Genomic DNA, 12,500 nt, shown 5'->3' with positions numbered 1-12,500 from the left:
GTGATCAGTCCGGGATTTGAAATTGTCAGTACTGATACAAACTAAATCTGTCTCTGTGTGTGTGTGCGCGCGAGTGTGTGTGTGTGTGGGTAGTTGACAAAAAAAAAAAAATTAATCTCCCTGTACTATGGTGTGACCGTGACTGTAAAAAAAAATTAACACACAAATAACATGAGAATAATTCATCTTCATTACAAATAGCACTATAGAGGTTTATCTTCAATGTTAAGAGTGTTTTATTATTATTATTATTATTATTATTATTATTGTTGTTGTTGTTGTTGTTGTTATTCCATCTAATATGCACCTTTACCCAATGTTACCCAATTACAGTAGATTCAGCTATAGGTAACAACAATACTGTCGTAAAATAGCCAAAAATGCTCTAATTTATCATTTTATCACTCCAGTTATCATTTATTTATTACAATGAGCAAATCAAGGCTTAATCATCTTAATCATCTCCATTCAAAGCAATGCAAAGTAGCCGCTCAGTAGAAACAAATCATGGTGCAAGGTATCACGGTACAACCTGTTAAAAGAGTAAAGTGCTATAAAATATATGTCAATAATCGAGTGTAATTTATCATGGTATTACTACGCTTGAGACCATCACTGTTTCACAAAACCAGGACAGTACGTCCAACGTGTCAATTTGAAACGCACAGTATTTGGCACTGCTTCCAAGAAGACGAGTGAGCGATTGCTCCCACAGCTGATGACAGTGACGGACCGCCCTGGGTCAAAGGTCAGCTAACAAGGACATTTTCACTCAACAAAACAAACCAAAAAAGGCAGTCCAACACATTCTCCTGCAGGCAGTGAAAGGCTAAAATCCATGTGTCTGTGTGGAAACTAGGTGTGTCCCATGATGCTTCGCACAATTGCTTTAGTGTTAATTGGGAAATAACACCAAATGATGGTCATAACAGGCGTAAAGAGATGCTACAGAGCAGATAGAGCAACACACATCAACACTTTTACAGAGCTGCAGCCATGTGGAAGTGCATTAAGAGACCATTCGGATAAACCCTGGCCACAAAGAAACCTTTCAACACCTCTCTTGCCCACTCTCTCTCTTCGTTCTTCCTGTGCAATCCCGTTGTTCTGTGGCTCTCGGGATCCGACTGATATAGGATCTGGAATGCCGTAGCACTGCGGTGGATATGAATAGGTGCTGATGTTTACAGATTCCTCAGGCCTCAAATCTCCATAAACTCTTCAGACTGAACTAAACCATCACTAGGGCAACACCACACTTTTTACCGCATAACAGACAGCCATGACATACATATATATATATATATATATATATATATATATATATATATATATATATATATATATATATATATATATATATACACACACTGTGCATAAAGTAAACATTGAAGTGGACATTCAACCGAGAGTGCCTTGCTCTCAGTTATTGAAGTCCTAAGACCTACTGGCAAAGTGCAACTCAGGAACCACACTCCAGTTGTTAACTCTCAGATAGGTCCTTCAAGGTATCTTGGAGAGGTGAGGTGTCCACGTCACAACAAATAACTACCGGTGTGCCTCAGGGCTCAGTTCATGGACCACTTCTCTTCTCTGTCTACATGGCATCACTAGATTCTGTCATTCAGAAACATGGCTTTTTTTCTCAACTCTACTTCTTATTCCTTCTTGATGATCGAATGATACCTGCTCGCATCTCAGCTTCGTATAATGTCCCATAACAGTCATTTCTTGCTGGATGAAGGACCATTACCTTCGACTCAAACTTGCCAAGACACTGCTTGTGTTTTCATAAAACCCATTGTTTCATTACAATTTAATTATACTGTTAGGCACATCAACCATAACTCCTTCAAAAACAGCCAGAAACCTTGGAGTTGTGATTGATGATCGACTGACTTTCTCAGACCACGTTGTTAAAACTGCCAGATCCTGCAGATTTGCTTCATTCAACATCAGAAAGATCAGTGCATTTCTTTCAGAAAATGCTTCACAACTCTTTGTTCAAGCTCCTGGTCTGTCCAGGCCGAACTATTGCAATGCTCTCTTGGCTGGCCTTAAAGCCATTTCTATAAATGTTATTTAAATGTTCCCTTCTGGTGGAATGACCTGCCCGACTCAACCCGAGCAGCTGAATCTATCTTCAAGTATCAGCTTAAAACACATCTCTTCCATCTTTACTTGACCCTCTAACTCTCCATTCTAATTCTGTTCTTAAAAAAATTACTTTTTAGACTTGCACTCTTAAAAAGAAAATTGTTTCATGCCATCAAAGTTTAATTTGTTTCAACTATTCCTTTAGAATTTGTGAGAGAGTGAGTAAGTGTGTGTGTGTGTGTACTGTAATGTGTGCAGACTGTGTAACCAGCCAATCGGAGCAGAGGATGCTGGGAGACGCAGAGGAGCAAGCGATGCCTGAATCCCGAGTGTCAGCGTAATGGTTTGGCTTTTTTGAACCACGATTCCCTGTCGTCAGCGAGTGCGTTGGGCTTTTCGCTCCGTGTCACAGACTTCCAGAGACAAACAGCTCAGACAGAGAGACACGCTTTAAACATGCATGCGCACAAACAAGTCAGCACATCCTGAGCCGCGGCGGAGGGATTTGAGCTAAACGTGCTTCACTATGTCTATAAATGAGGGTGAGATTCTTCAGAAATTATCACGTACGCTTGCACCTCTCACACGTCTCCACCAAACCGATGCATTCAACCTCGCTCTTCTTCTCCACAACATCATCTCCGCGTTCGCCGAAGTGAAGTTAGCTTCCGCTGAGGCCCGACGCCAATCTGGGGAGGATATCAGGCCAGAAACACGCTCATTAACTCGCAAACTGCCTTTGGACCGTCGTCAACTTAAAATTAGCACAGAAACGGTTTTAAGGTCTCACACTCACCAGCGTTTACATATGCTCAAACACACACGCATGCAAACATGAGTCTGGAGAGAGGGGACACTGATCTAACTCCCTAATTAATGGTATTAATGGTTTGGTGATGGTCTCAGATATTTAACTACCGCCTATGTACTGTACGAAGATATTTAAGATTGCCTGCAGACATTATAATGCACATTACATGCAGACATGTCACTGGAATCAATAGTTTGTTTTGTTTATTCATTTTCTAATGTTTAGAAATGTTATACTACTTTCCCCATGGTAAAATGATTACATCTATGGTTTAAATTTAATGTCATGGGCTTTAACCCTCTTTTTTTTAATACATGTGGAGGCGGGCTGTTTGTTTGTTTGTATAGACTAGAGCGCATTATATTCTATTTCCAAACGAAATTACGATTTTAACAAATACACTTCAAACATTGACCTTCAAAATGAGATGAGTTGCATGTCAGTAGCTGTACAGTGTGTCGCTTGTTAAAATACACAAAATCTCTCATGCTTAGATCTCTGGTGGTGTAGCTTGAGGAGCAATCAACCTTCAACAAACGACGTAGACAAAAGTTTGTCGGCTGTCATCCACACATCTTCACATCTGCGTGTGTGTGTGTGTATGTAGGACAGAGTCCAGATCACGATAACGATCAGGGTGTGTGTGGTTTCCCTCTAATAGTGAGCCGTGTGGAGCGACACCATCTTTCATTAGCAAGAGCTTCACTCACACAAACACACACAGAGAAACACGATCCTGCTGTTATCTGATGGAGCTGAATAACCTCGATCCCACTCAATGCTTACAGTCTTTCAAAAGGCCCGGCGCTATTCATATTCCTCAAACAGGTTACTGTCACCTACAGTGATTCAAACAGCACTAAACCTCTGACGACAAAAGATGACATTTAGAAGAATACTGGTAGCACAACAGCTTCGGTCTGGTTTAAATTAGCCAGCGTTTGCATGAGCGAGAACATCTGAAGACAAAGTACAAATTTTGCATTTATCTTCAAGAGATGCGCACCGAACGACATAGAGATGAAAATGGCACTTGTTTTGCACAAATAAAAACCTGATATTTAAATGTACCCAAATCTAGTTGTCTTAGAAAGCAGTCGAATCAAATGAATTCATGTAGTGCTTTTCATGATACACGTGGCTCCAAAGCGGCTTCGATGTCTTCATGCCTTATAATTGTATTTGGGATTTCAGCTGAACGACGATAGAGTTACATTAGCTACAACAATTTGTATGCGTTGTAAAGTTGGACGTACAGCTTTAGAAATGAAATAAAGCGCTGCTGTTTTGTTCAGGAAATGCAAATATAATTAATCTATAGGGATCCAAAACTACTGAAGACTAACTCAAGAATCACACACTCTCGGATGCATAGGATTTGCACTTGTTCCCTCGCTTTGCATGATTTTCCATCGTGAATAGAAAGTCAAAACAATTCCTCTAGACACACACAGCCATTCAAATCAGTGTTCAATCACAATCACAGTTCAACAATCACGTCAAGAAACGGGCCGCATTTACACAATTTATCATGACTAGTAGAAAAAAGTGCCACATATCTGGGTGCCCTGGGACTTCTACAGACAGAAATTAAATAAACGCAAATACACCTATTTTTTACTCTATACAGACAAACATTTTAAAAACACAGGCGGTAAAGTGAAATGTTTATTACAAGATTTTTTTATACAAGTTTGTACCCAAAAGTGAGATAAATCTGACTAAAACACTTGAAATCTTTTAGGCATGTGTGTGTGTGTGTGTGTGTGTGTGTGTAATGTTATAATGAGTGAGGTTTTAATGGTCACCTCAAGAAAGGCACTTCTAACAAATGTAGATACCTCTAAAAACATCATGGACAACGATCCAATTACCATAAAGACTGTGAATGCATGCACACACACACACACACACACACACACACAGGAAGAAAGTGACGCAAAATCATCTGTTGTTGCTGCTTGTTATAACAGAGATGAAATCTGAGACACTCACACCCTGAGAGTTTGCAAATGATTTTCAGCGAGGTTTGTTTTGATTTCTTTACCGAAGAAATGTGCTTATTATGTGCCTTAGATATTCAATGTTTAGAATGTCTTTCTTTCTGCATTTCACTGCGTGTATGTTTTATCTTTTCAAAAGTCTAATTCTTTCTCACTGAGAATAAGCGGTCCGATTTGAATTAAATGAATCTGGCTCCAAAAGAAATGTTGATAAACACACACACACACACACACACACACACACACACACACTCTCAGCTCAGGAGCAGTGCATTGTCGGCTTGTGCTGTAGTTTGATCTCTGTGCACTTATTTGGACAAAAGTCTCCTGCTGAGGGACTGAAAGACCAATCCATGAGTTTTACAGTTACACACACACACACGCACACACACACACACACTCCTGCTGAGGGCACAATATGCTCGTCTGTGCGGGGCGTCTGATTGGCCGCTGAGTCCCTCGGTCACTGCCAGCGTCCAATCACACGCTCTCTTATCATGTGACCGCCGTTCATTCTTCAACACACCTCTCCACCTCCATCTGTTCATCCATCTCTGCGTCCTGGAGCTGTGTGTGTGTGTGTGTGTGGGGAGAGTTTAGCTAAGTCTGTCCAGCAGGATGATCTGATATTGCTTTGGATCAGGCGTGGAGAAGGTGTTGAGTCTGGAGCGAAGGTTTTTCACTGCAGGGGTCAAAGGTCAGGTCAGAGGCTCACACGATCGGTTCAGTTATTGAATCTATAAAATTATACACAAATTTGTGAGGCCTCTAAATGATCACCAGGTAACGCTTTAGAACAGGTAACACTTGTTAACCATTAGTCTTTTCCTTCAAACATTCTTAAAATCTTTGCTTAGTTATTAATAGGCATTATTATGTGCTTAATTACTACTAATAAATATAATATTCTAGTTAAACCTGTTGTACGCAATCTACTCCATGCTTTCTGTCACCTGACTGTCTTCACAAGCCTCCAAAACGTCTCACATCTTCTGAGGAGTTTTTGTTTTTGGATTTCATTGCACTGCATTATATGTTTGGAGATACAGATATAGATTGAGGACTGATATTTATATCATTGTGTGCATGTATCTGCTACACATTTACAGTACAAGTATCAGAATTTTATCACAAATTTCATCAGTATCTGCAGCGAATTGCATATTTTTGCTCAGTGTGAGAATTTTTCGCCATATCCCCACTATATCAGATCATAAAAACCACAAAAACGGAAATAAGATACTCAACACAATATGATACTCAAAAAAAAAAAACATACATGCAAACGAATGGTTAAATAAAGTACAAACACACATGCATACACATGCATACACATGCATACATATATACATACATACATACATTATATATATACACATATATACCTGAACTATTGCAAAATCCACTTTATTTAGTAAAAGTTTACATCTATGTAGACCAGATCACCAAGAAACATCACACAGGAACCATTTTCCAGAGTAATTATTAGATTAGGGATTTTTTAACATGCTAACATGAAAAACAAAAAATAAACACCCTTAATACTGTGTTTATCAGCATTGCAAAATAAGGGTTATTGAAGGTTATGAAAAGTTTGGTGAGGTCCAGAAAAGGTCTGGCTGAAGAGCACAAACATGATTTTGTGCCAAATAACAAGCAGGGTTTTAAAACTCTAAAAGCATGATGATCATTTGAGCACTTTAAGGATGTTGTTTACAAAGCAGAGACGAACGCTTAAAAAAATCTGCCCACATCTTTGAGAAACACAGAAAGAAAATGTCTGCTCTTCCTCTAATCCTCTAATTTTTTGGACCCATCGATATTGTGAAGTGAACGCGTTTGAGCTCGTGAACACAAGTGCGAAACATAAGCTTCAAGGATTGAAAATAAGGAACCAATAAGGAACCAAAATAAGGAATTCAAAAGATTATGTGACCAAAAAAACACTTTCCATCTGAATATATAATAAAATGTATTTTATCTGAATTTTCAGCATCGATACTCCAGTTTTCAGTGTCCTATGATCCTTCAGAAATCATTCTAATATGCTGATTTTCTGCTCAAGAAATGTTTCTGATTATTATCAACGTTAAAAACAGCTACTGGTCAGTATTTTTGTGAAAACGGTGATGCATTTTATTTTTCAGGATTCTTTGATGAACAGAAAGTTCGAAAGAACGGCATTTATTTATATATATATTTACTGTCGTTTTGATTAATGTAATGCATCGTTTCCGAATAACAGTATAAAACAATAAAACCAAAACTTTGAAACTAGGAAATGTCAACCTGGTCTCATAAAAAAATATGTACCTCTGTGCAGCATCGTTTTTTATGAATCTTACTGCACGTACTGCAAAAACACTTACAATACTTACAATACGTGAACCCTGGCACATTTCTATTACATCAATATAGGTATCTATAAACTGCAAAACTGATGTAAAAAGACATTTGCTGATGAAACCGTGTCATTTCAGCTTCCTTTTACGCAGATTGAACATCTCTGTACTCCGTGATCTACAGAACAAAGACTGTCTAAAACACACAGATGTGAAGCTGAACATGTGTGATGCTAGCCTTTAAAGCACCAGTTTTCAAATCTCTCAGCATATTAATATCGGCATAAAATGATATTCAAGTAATAGCATGAAAATTGTGCGTTTTTTTTTAATCAAAACTCTGTGAATTTGCGTGAAATGAACAAAAGGTGAGTTTTACTGCCTCTAGTGTTCATTTTTGTAAACTGCAGAGATATGTACTTGTTGGTACGTATTTTGTGTCTCGCTAAAAAGTGCACCCGGGTACGTTTATGTCGCGAGACCAGACACGTACATTATTATTTTACCGTTTTTAGCACTTCCATCATTCGTCCAGCCATATCCAATATACAAATAATTGCAAAAGTTGCATACACTGACCGATTTGAAGGCATCTGAGCAGGAAAAAAATCTAACACAAACACTGGATTCAGCCTTAAAATCCCTGTCTAGTGCCCGGGAAGGCAGCATGTTTCATTTGTCGGATGCTGAATCCAAACTGGACCCAAAAGCAGACAAATTAGCATCCCTGATTGCTCACACACACACACACACACACACACAGAGGCTGAATGACTCAGACCGCACCAATTAGCCACTGCACTGATATTTTCAGAGGGTGTAATTATGGAGCGGGACGCAGTCCAGTGCAGAAACGACATTTTGGACGCTTGAGACAAATATTAACACAGACAGAGAGAGAGAGAAAGAGAGAGAGAGAAACATATCAATTGGAATGAACTACTTTAACTAACACAATTAACTAAGCATAACCATCTATTATTTGGCGCTTGTTTGTTTATTAAAGTCGACATGAAGCAGCATTCGCAACCCGTTTCATTTCCAGAATGTGACGCATTTTATAGTCGAACAGGATAATTAACAAGAAAAAAATGTGAATTCGCACGCTGAGATCGAGAAAAGTGGGCATTTCATGCCAGAACGCCATTATAGCATGGCAAGCTTTCAGAAACAACGCAGTGCACTTACAAAAGTAGCCTGAAACGGGGCTTAAATTAATATTTGGCCATTGCTTAACCTTTCTTTACATCCGCAGAGAGGAAATTTGTTTCAGAAGGAGAGCGAGTAATTATATTTCGAAGAAAGATTACGAAGACAAACATCTTTTTATAGTATAACAACAACATGCAATGATGAATCGCGCACAATAAGACCAGGGACACGTATTAAGAAAGAGCATGAGCCACTATTAGATTTCATGTGGGCTTCGATTTATTTCTGTATTTATTGTGTTGTGAAAATGCAAATGATCTCTCTTTTTGTTTTTTTGTTTTTTGAGAGGAAATAATTGGTGAGTGTTGTGCATTTGCTTCGGGGTTCGGACTGCGCGCACGCGCACACACACACACACACACACACACACACACACACACACACACACACACACACACACACACACACACACACACACACACACACACACACACACACACACACACACACACACACACACACACACACACACACACACACACACACACACACACACACACACACACACACACACACACACACACACACACACACACACACACACAGAATAATCACAGAATTAGAGGCAAACATTCAGTCGAATCTCTGATCGTAAAAAGGAGATTTTATCTGCGGCGCTGTGAAACTGTTTTCAGCCATCGTGATTCCATCGAACGGAAAAAATATTCTGTGGAAGGAGACCGAGGAAAGTGCAGCCATTAATCACAGAGACATAGAGAGAAAGGAGAGAGAGAGCGAGAGAAATACACAATGAAGGAAAGCATCGTCTATTGTTCAGCTCATTCAAGAGCCAATCAGAGGCTTTCTAATTACGAATCATCAACTTACTGGAAATTAAAATGATCAACGAACGAAAACCTAAAAAATAAAATAGTTCGAAACGCTGGCTGATTTTCTTTCTTAAAAAATACAGTAAAAATTCAAAAAAATATTTTTACAATTTGTAAAATTTAAACATTTTATAAAAGAGTTGATTTTTATTATTAGGTTTATTTAAAGTAAAATTTATTCCGGTGACCAGAGCTGAATTTTACTTCAGTCTTCAGCGTCACATGACCCTTCGGGAATCGTTCTAATACTCTGCTCAAGAAACATTTCAGATTATTATGAAAGTTGAATGTGAAACGGTTTGTCTTTCAGGATTTAAAGCTCAAAAGAACAGAATTTATTTGAAAGATAAATCTTGCGTCGCATTATAAATGTCTTTACTGTCACCTTCGATCAACTTAACGCATCCCTGACGAATAAAAATATCGATTCTTTTATTATTCGGTTATCAAAAGAAAGAAAGAAAGAAAGCAACAAAAGGATCGAATTTAAATAATTATTCCAAATAGAGGTTGGTACGACGGGAATATAAAATACGGTATGAAACTATAATGAGCCAAAGAAAAAATGACTGTGAAAGTCAATGGCTGCCGTCATATCTGTTCGGTTACCAACCATCTTCAAAATATATATCTTCTTTTGTGTTCAACAGCAGACAGAAACCCACGACATGAGCGTAAGCGAATGATTTTTGGGGTGAACTGTCGCTTTAAGACGCCGCGAGGAACTCTAGAGCCGCTATTTCTTGCTGCAGAAATGGACAAAAACAGATTGGTTGGCGGTCACGGTAACTGGAGGTTGGTCCGGCGCGGCGCTGGACTCTGAAAAGCAAAAGATAATAGTAGAGCGAGGAGAGGCGCGCTTCAAAAGGAGTTATTTTACCTGCATATATTCACAAACAGCAAGAAAAAAGCAGCATATCTCTTATTCCATTTCTTTGGCTCTTATCTGTCTTTCTCGGTCGGTCCTTTGATGGTCTGCAGGGAATGCGGCCCTCAGCCTGAATAAGCGCTGCTCCATTCACATTCAAAGCCAGCCGCGGATGAGTGCGGCTCCCTCCACGCAGAGGCTTTTTATTGAGTAATATTTTCATCTTTTCATCTACGGGAAGATTGTAAACCGCACGCTTTCGGAGTGAGAAGAGAGACGAGCGGCGGCGTGTAAACTCGAAGCATTATAAGACATGCAGAAACGCTCATAAACTTATAAACAACTTTTCTCTGGAGAGCGGCGTGTGTGTGTTTGCGCGCGCGTTTATGCTAAAATTCGAAATGGCCAGGGCCGTTTTTCAAAAATTGATGACAGCCATGCATAAATTATGCAAAATTTTGTCCTTGTGCCAAGTAGCACATCTATGGAATAATGATGTTGGTGGACCAGGAGAGACGGAACCGGCGGAGAGGTATCCCAGAATGCTTTGCTCTCGCCGAGCACCTTGGGTGATTTATACATCGACGCTCTACCATAAAAGCATCGTACGGTTCAATGCAATATCACGAGCATGAGCTCACGCGGTTGTTAGCGCTTTTCGCTCATTTTTTATTTATTTTTTTGGCCTTTACAACAGCGCTGCACGATTAATCAAAATAAATCTGAAATCGCAATACGGCACTTGAGATTATAGAAGTTTGGGTCGCTTAAAAATATTAAAAGTGTTCAACTTAAAAGTTTTATGGTTTAATATTTGAAAATGAAGAAATTAAGACAGCCGTAATTATTACAAATGCAATTTTACAACTGCAAACGATGATTATGATGATGATTATTTTTATTATTATTAATAATAATCATTATACTTAATATTAATTACAATTTGGTGACTGTGATTATACATAATAATAGTAATAACATTGTTATAATTATATTATTATTATTATTATTATTATTTCATACATTTACATTATTGTTATTATTGCTATATTATAATTAATTATAGTTATATTTTTACAATTCGGTGGCTGTGATTATACATATTATTATTATTATTATTATTATTATTATTATTATTATTATTTAATTTTTTTAATTATTATTATTATTATTATTATTGTTATTATTATTATTATTTAATTTACATTTTAATTATTATTTTTTTATTTATTTAATTTACATTTAACATTTTAATATTATTATTATTATTATTATTATTATTATTATTATTATTATTATTATTATTATTATTGTTTAATTTACATTTTAATTATTATTGTTATTAGTATTATTATTATTATTTACATTTTAACTATTATTATTATTATTATTTTTATTTAGTCAAGTTACTTATATATTTTTAATTACTTATTTAAATTTTTATTTATTTATTTTATTGATTTATTTTTGTATTTTTGTTGTCACTTATGCAGCCATACAAAGAACCACAGCAAACCGCATGGCATTTTTAAAAATCCCATTCACAGTTTTTATCAGGGAAGAAAAGCTTCACTTCACCTTCTCTCCTACGAATCATCGGCCCTATTTGACTGTGCAAAATACCATCATCTTTCACCGAACGAAAAAAGAAGAGTTCAGAAGTGTTGCCGAAATCTCCTCATTTTCCTCCCACGAGGTTTGGAGTGGCGTGAGCTTTTCAGTTGTAGGCGGACCGTCCCTTTAAAAGCTTTTCTCTTTGCTGAAATGCTTGAGTAAAATCGAGCCAATTAAAACACGCCCAGAGTGGCGTTCTCGAGCTCCCTCCCACAACCTAATGGAGCCGCTTTCTGCCTCGTTCCCGCCGATGCCGACAGCTCATTAAACCCAAGCCAACCTGTGTGTACCGCGGGCTAATATTATTTTATGAGACATGTTAAGAATCAGACTGTATTTCCGCTCTATGCTAAACAGCGAGCGACGAGGTTCAGAGAGCAAAGAGCCACTCAGCAGAGTTTGGTTAAAGTTTAGCACAACACCATTAAACTCCTCGCATTTAACTCTCAGTCTCTGTTCGGCATTTTAAGCAAAATGACACTTAAAGGTTACCTTATGTTTTTAAGTCAGAGTCTCTGGAGGCGAACGCACTTAACGTTTCAGAAACGAACGGGCCAGTGATCTTTACCATGCTAACATTTCCGAGCCGAAGCAAACAGCTCAGCGCTTCCCAGAGTCAACTCTTCTGCCGTGCATTTCAAAACATTTGCATCAAATATGACATTTCGAAAGATGCGTTAAGCCCCTGTATTTTCTCTATTTTAAAACAACTACTTCTTTTTC

General features: G+C 37.9%; 1 protein-coding gene across 16 annotated transcripts in view; it reads right to left on the bottom strand.

The window, feature by feature from the left end:
• LOC122348744 (adhesion G protein-coupled receptor L3-like) overlaps positions 1-12,500 on the bottom strand; it is a 228,503-nt gene that overhangs the window by 161,488 nt on the left and 54,515 nt on the right. The window lies entirely within an intron of this gene.

The sequence above is a fragment of the Puntigrus tetrazona genome, chromosome 7, assembly GCF_018831695.1.
Source record: "Puntigrus tetrazona isolate hp1 chromosome 7, ASM1883169v1, whole genome shotgun sequence".
Classification (NCBI taxonomy): Eukaryota; Metazoa; Chordata; class Actinopteri; order Cypriniformes; family Cyprinidae; genus Puntigrus; species Puntigrus tetrazona.
Note: the sequence above shows the minus strand (reverse complement) of the source record. Positions and strands in the feature narration are given on the sequence as shown.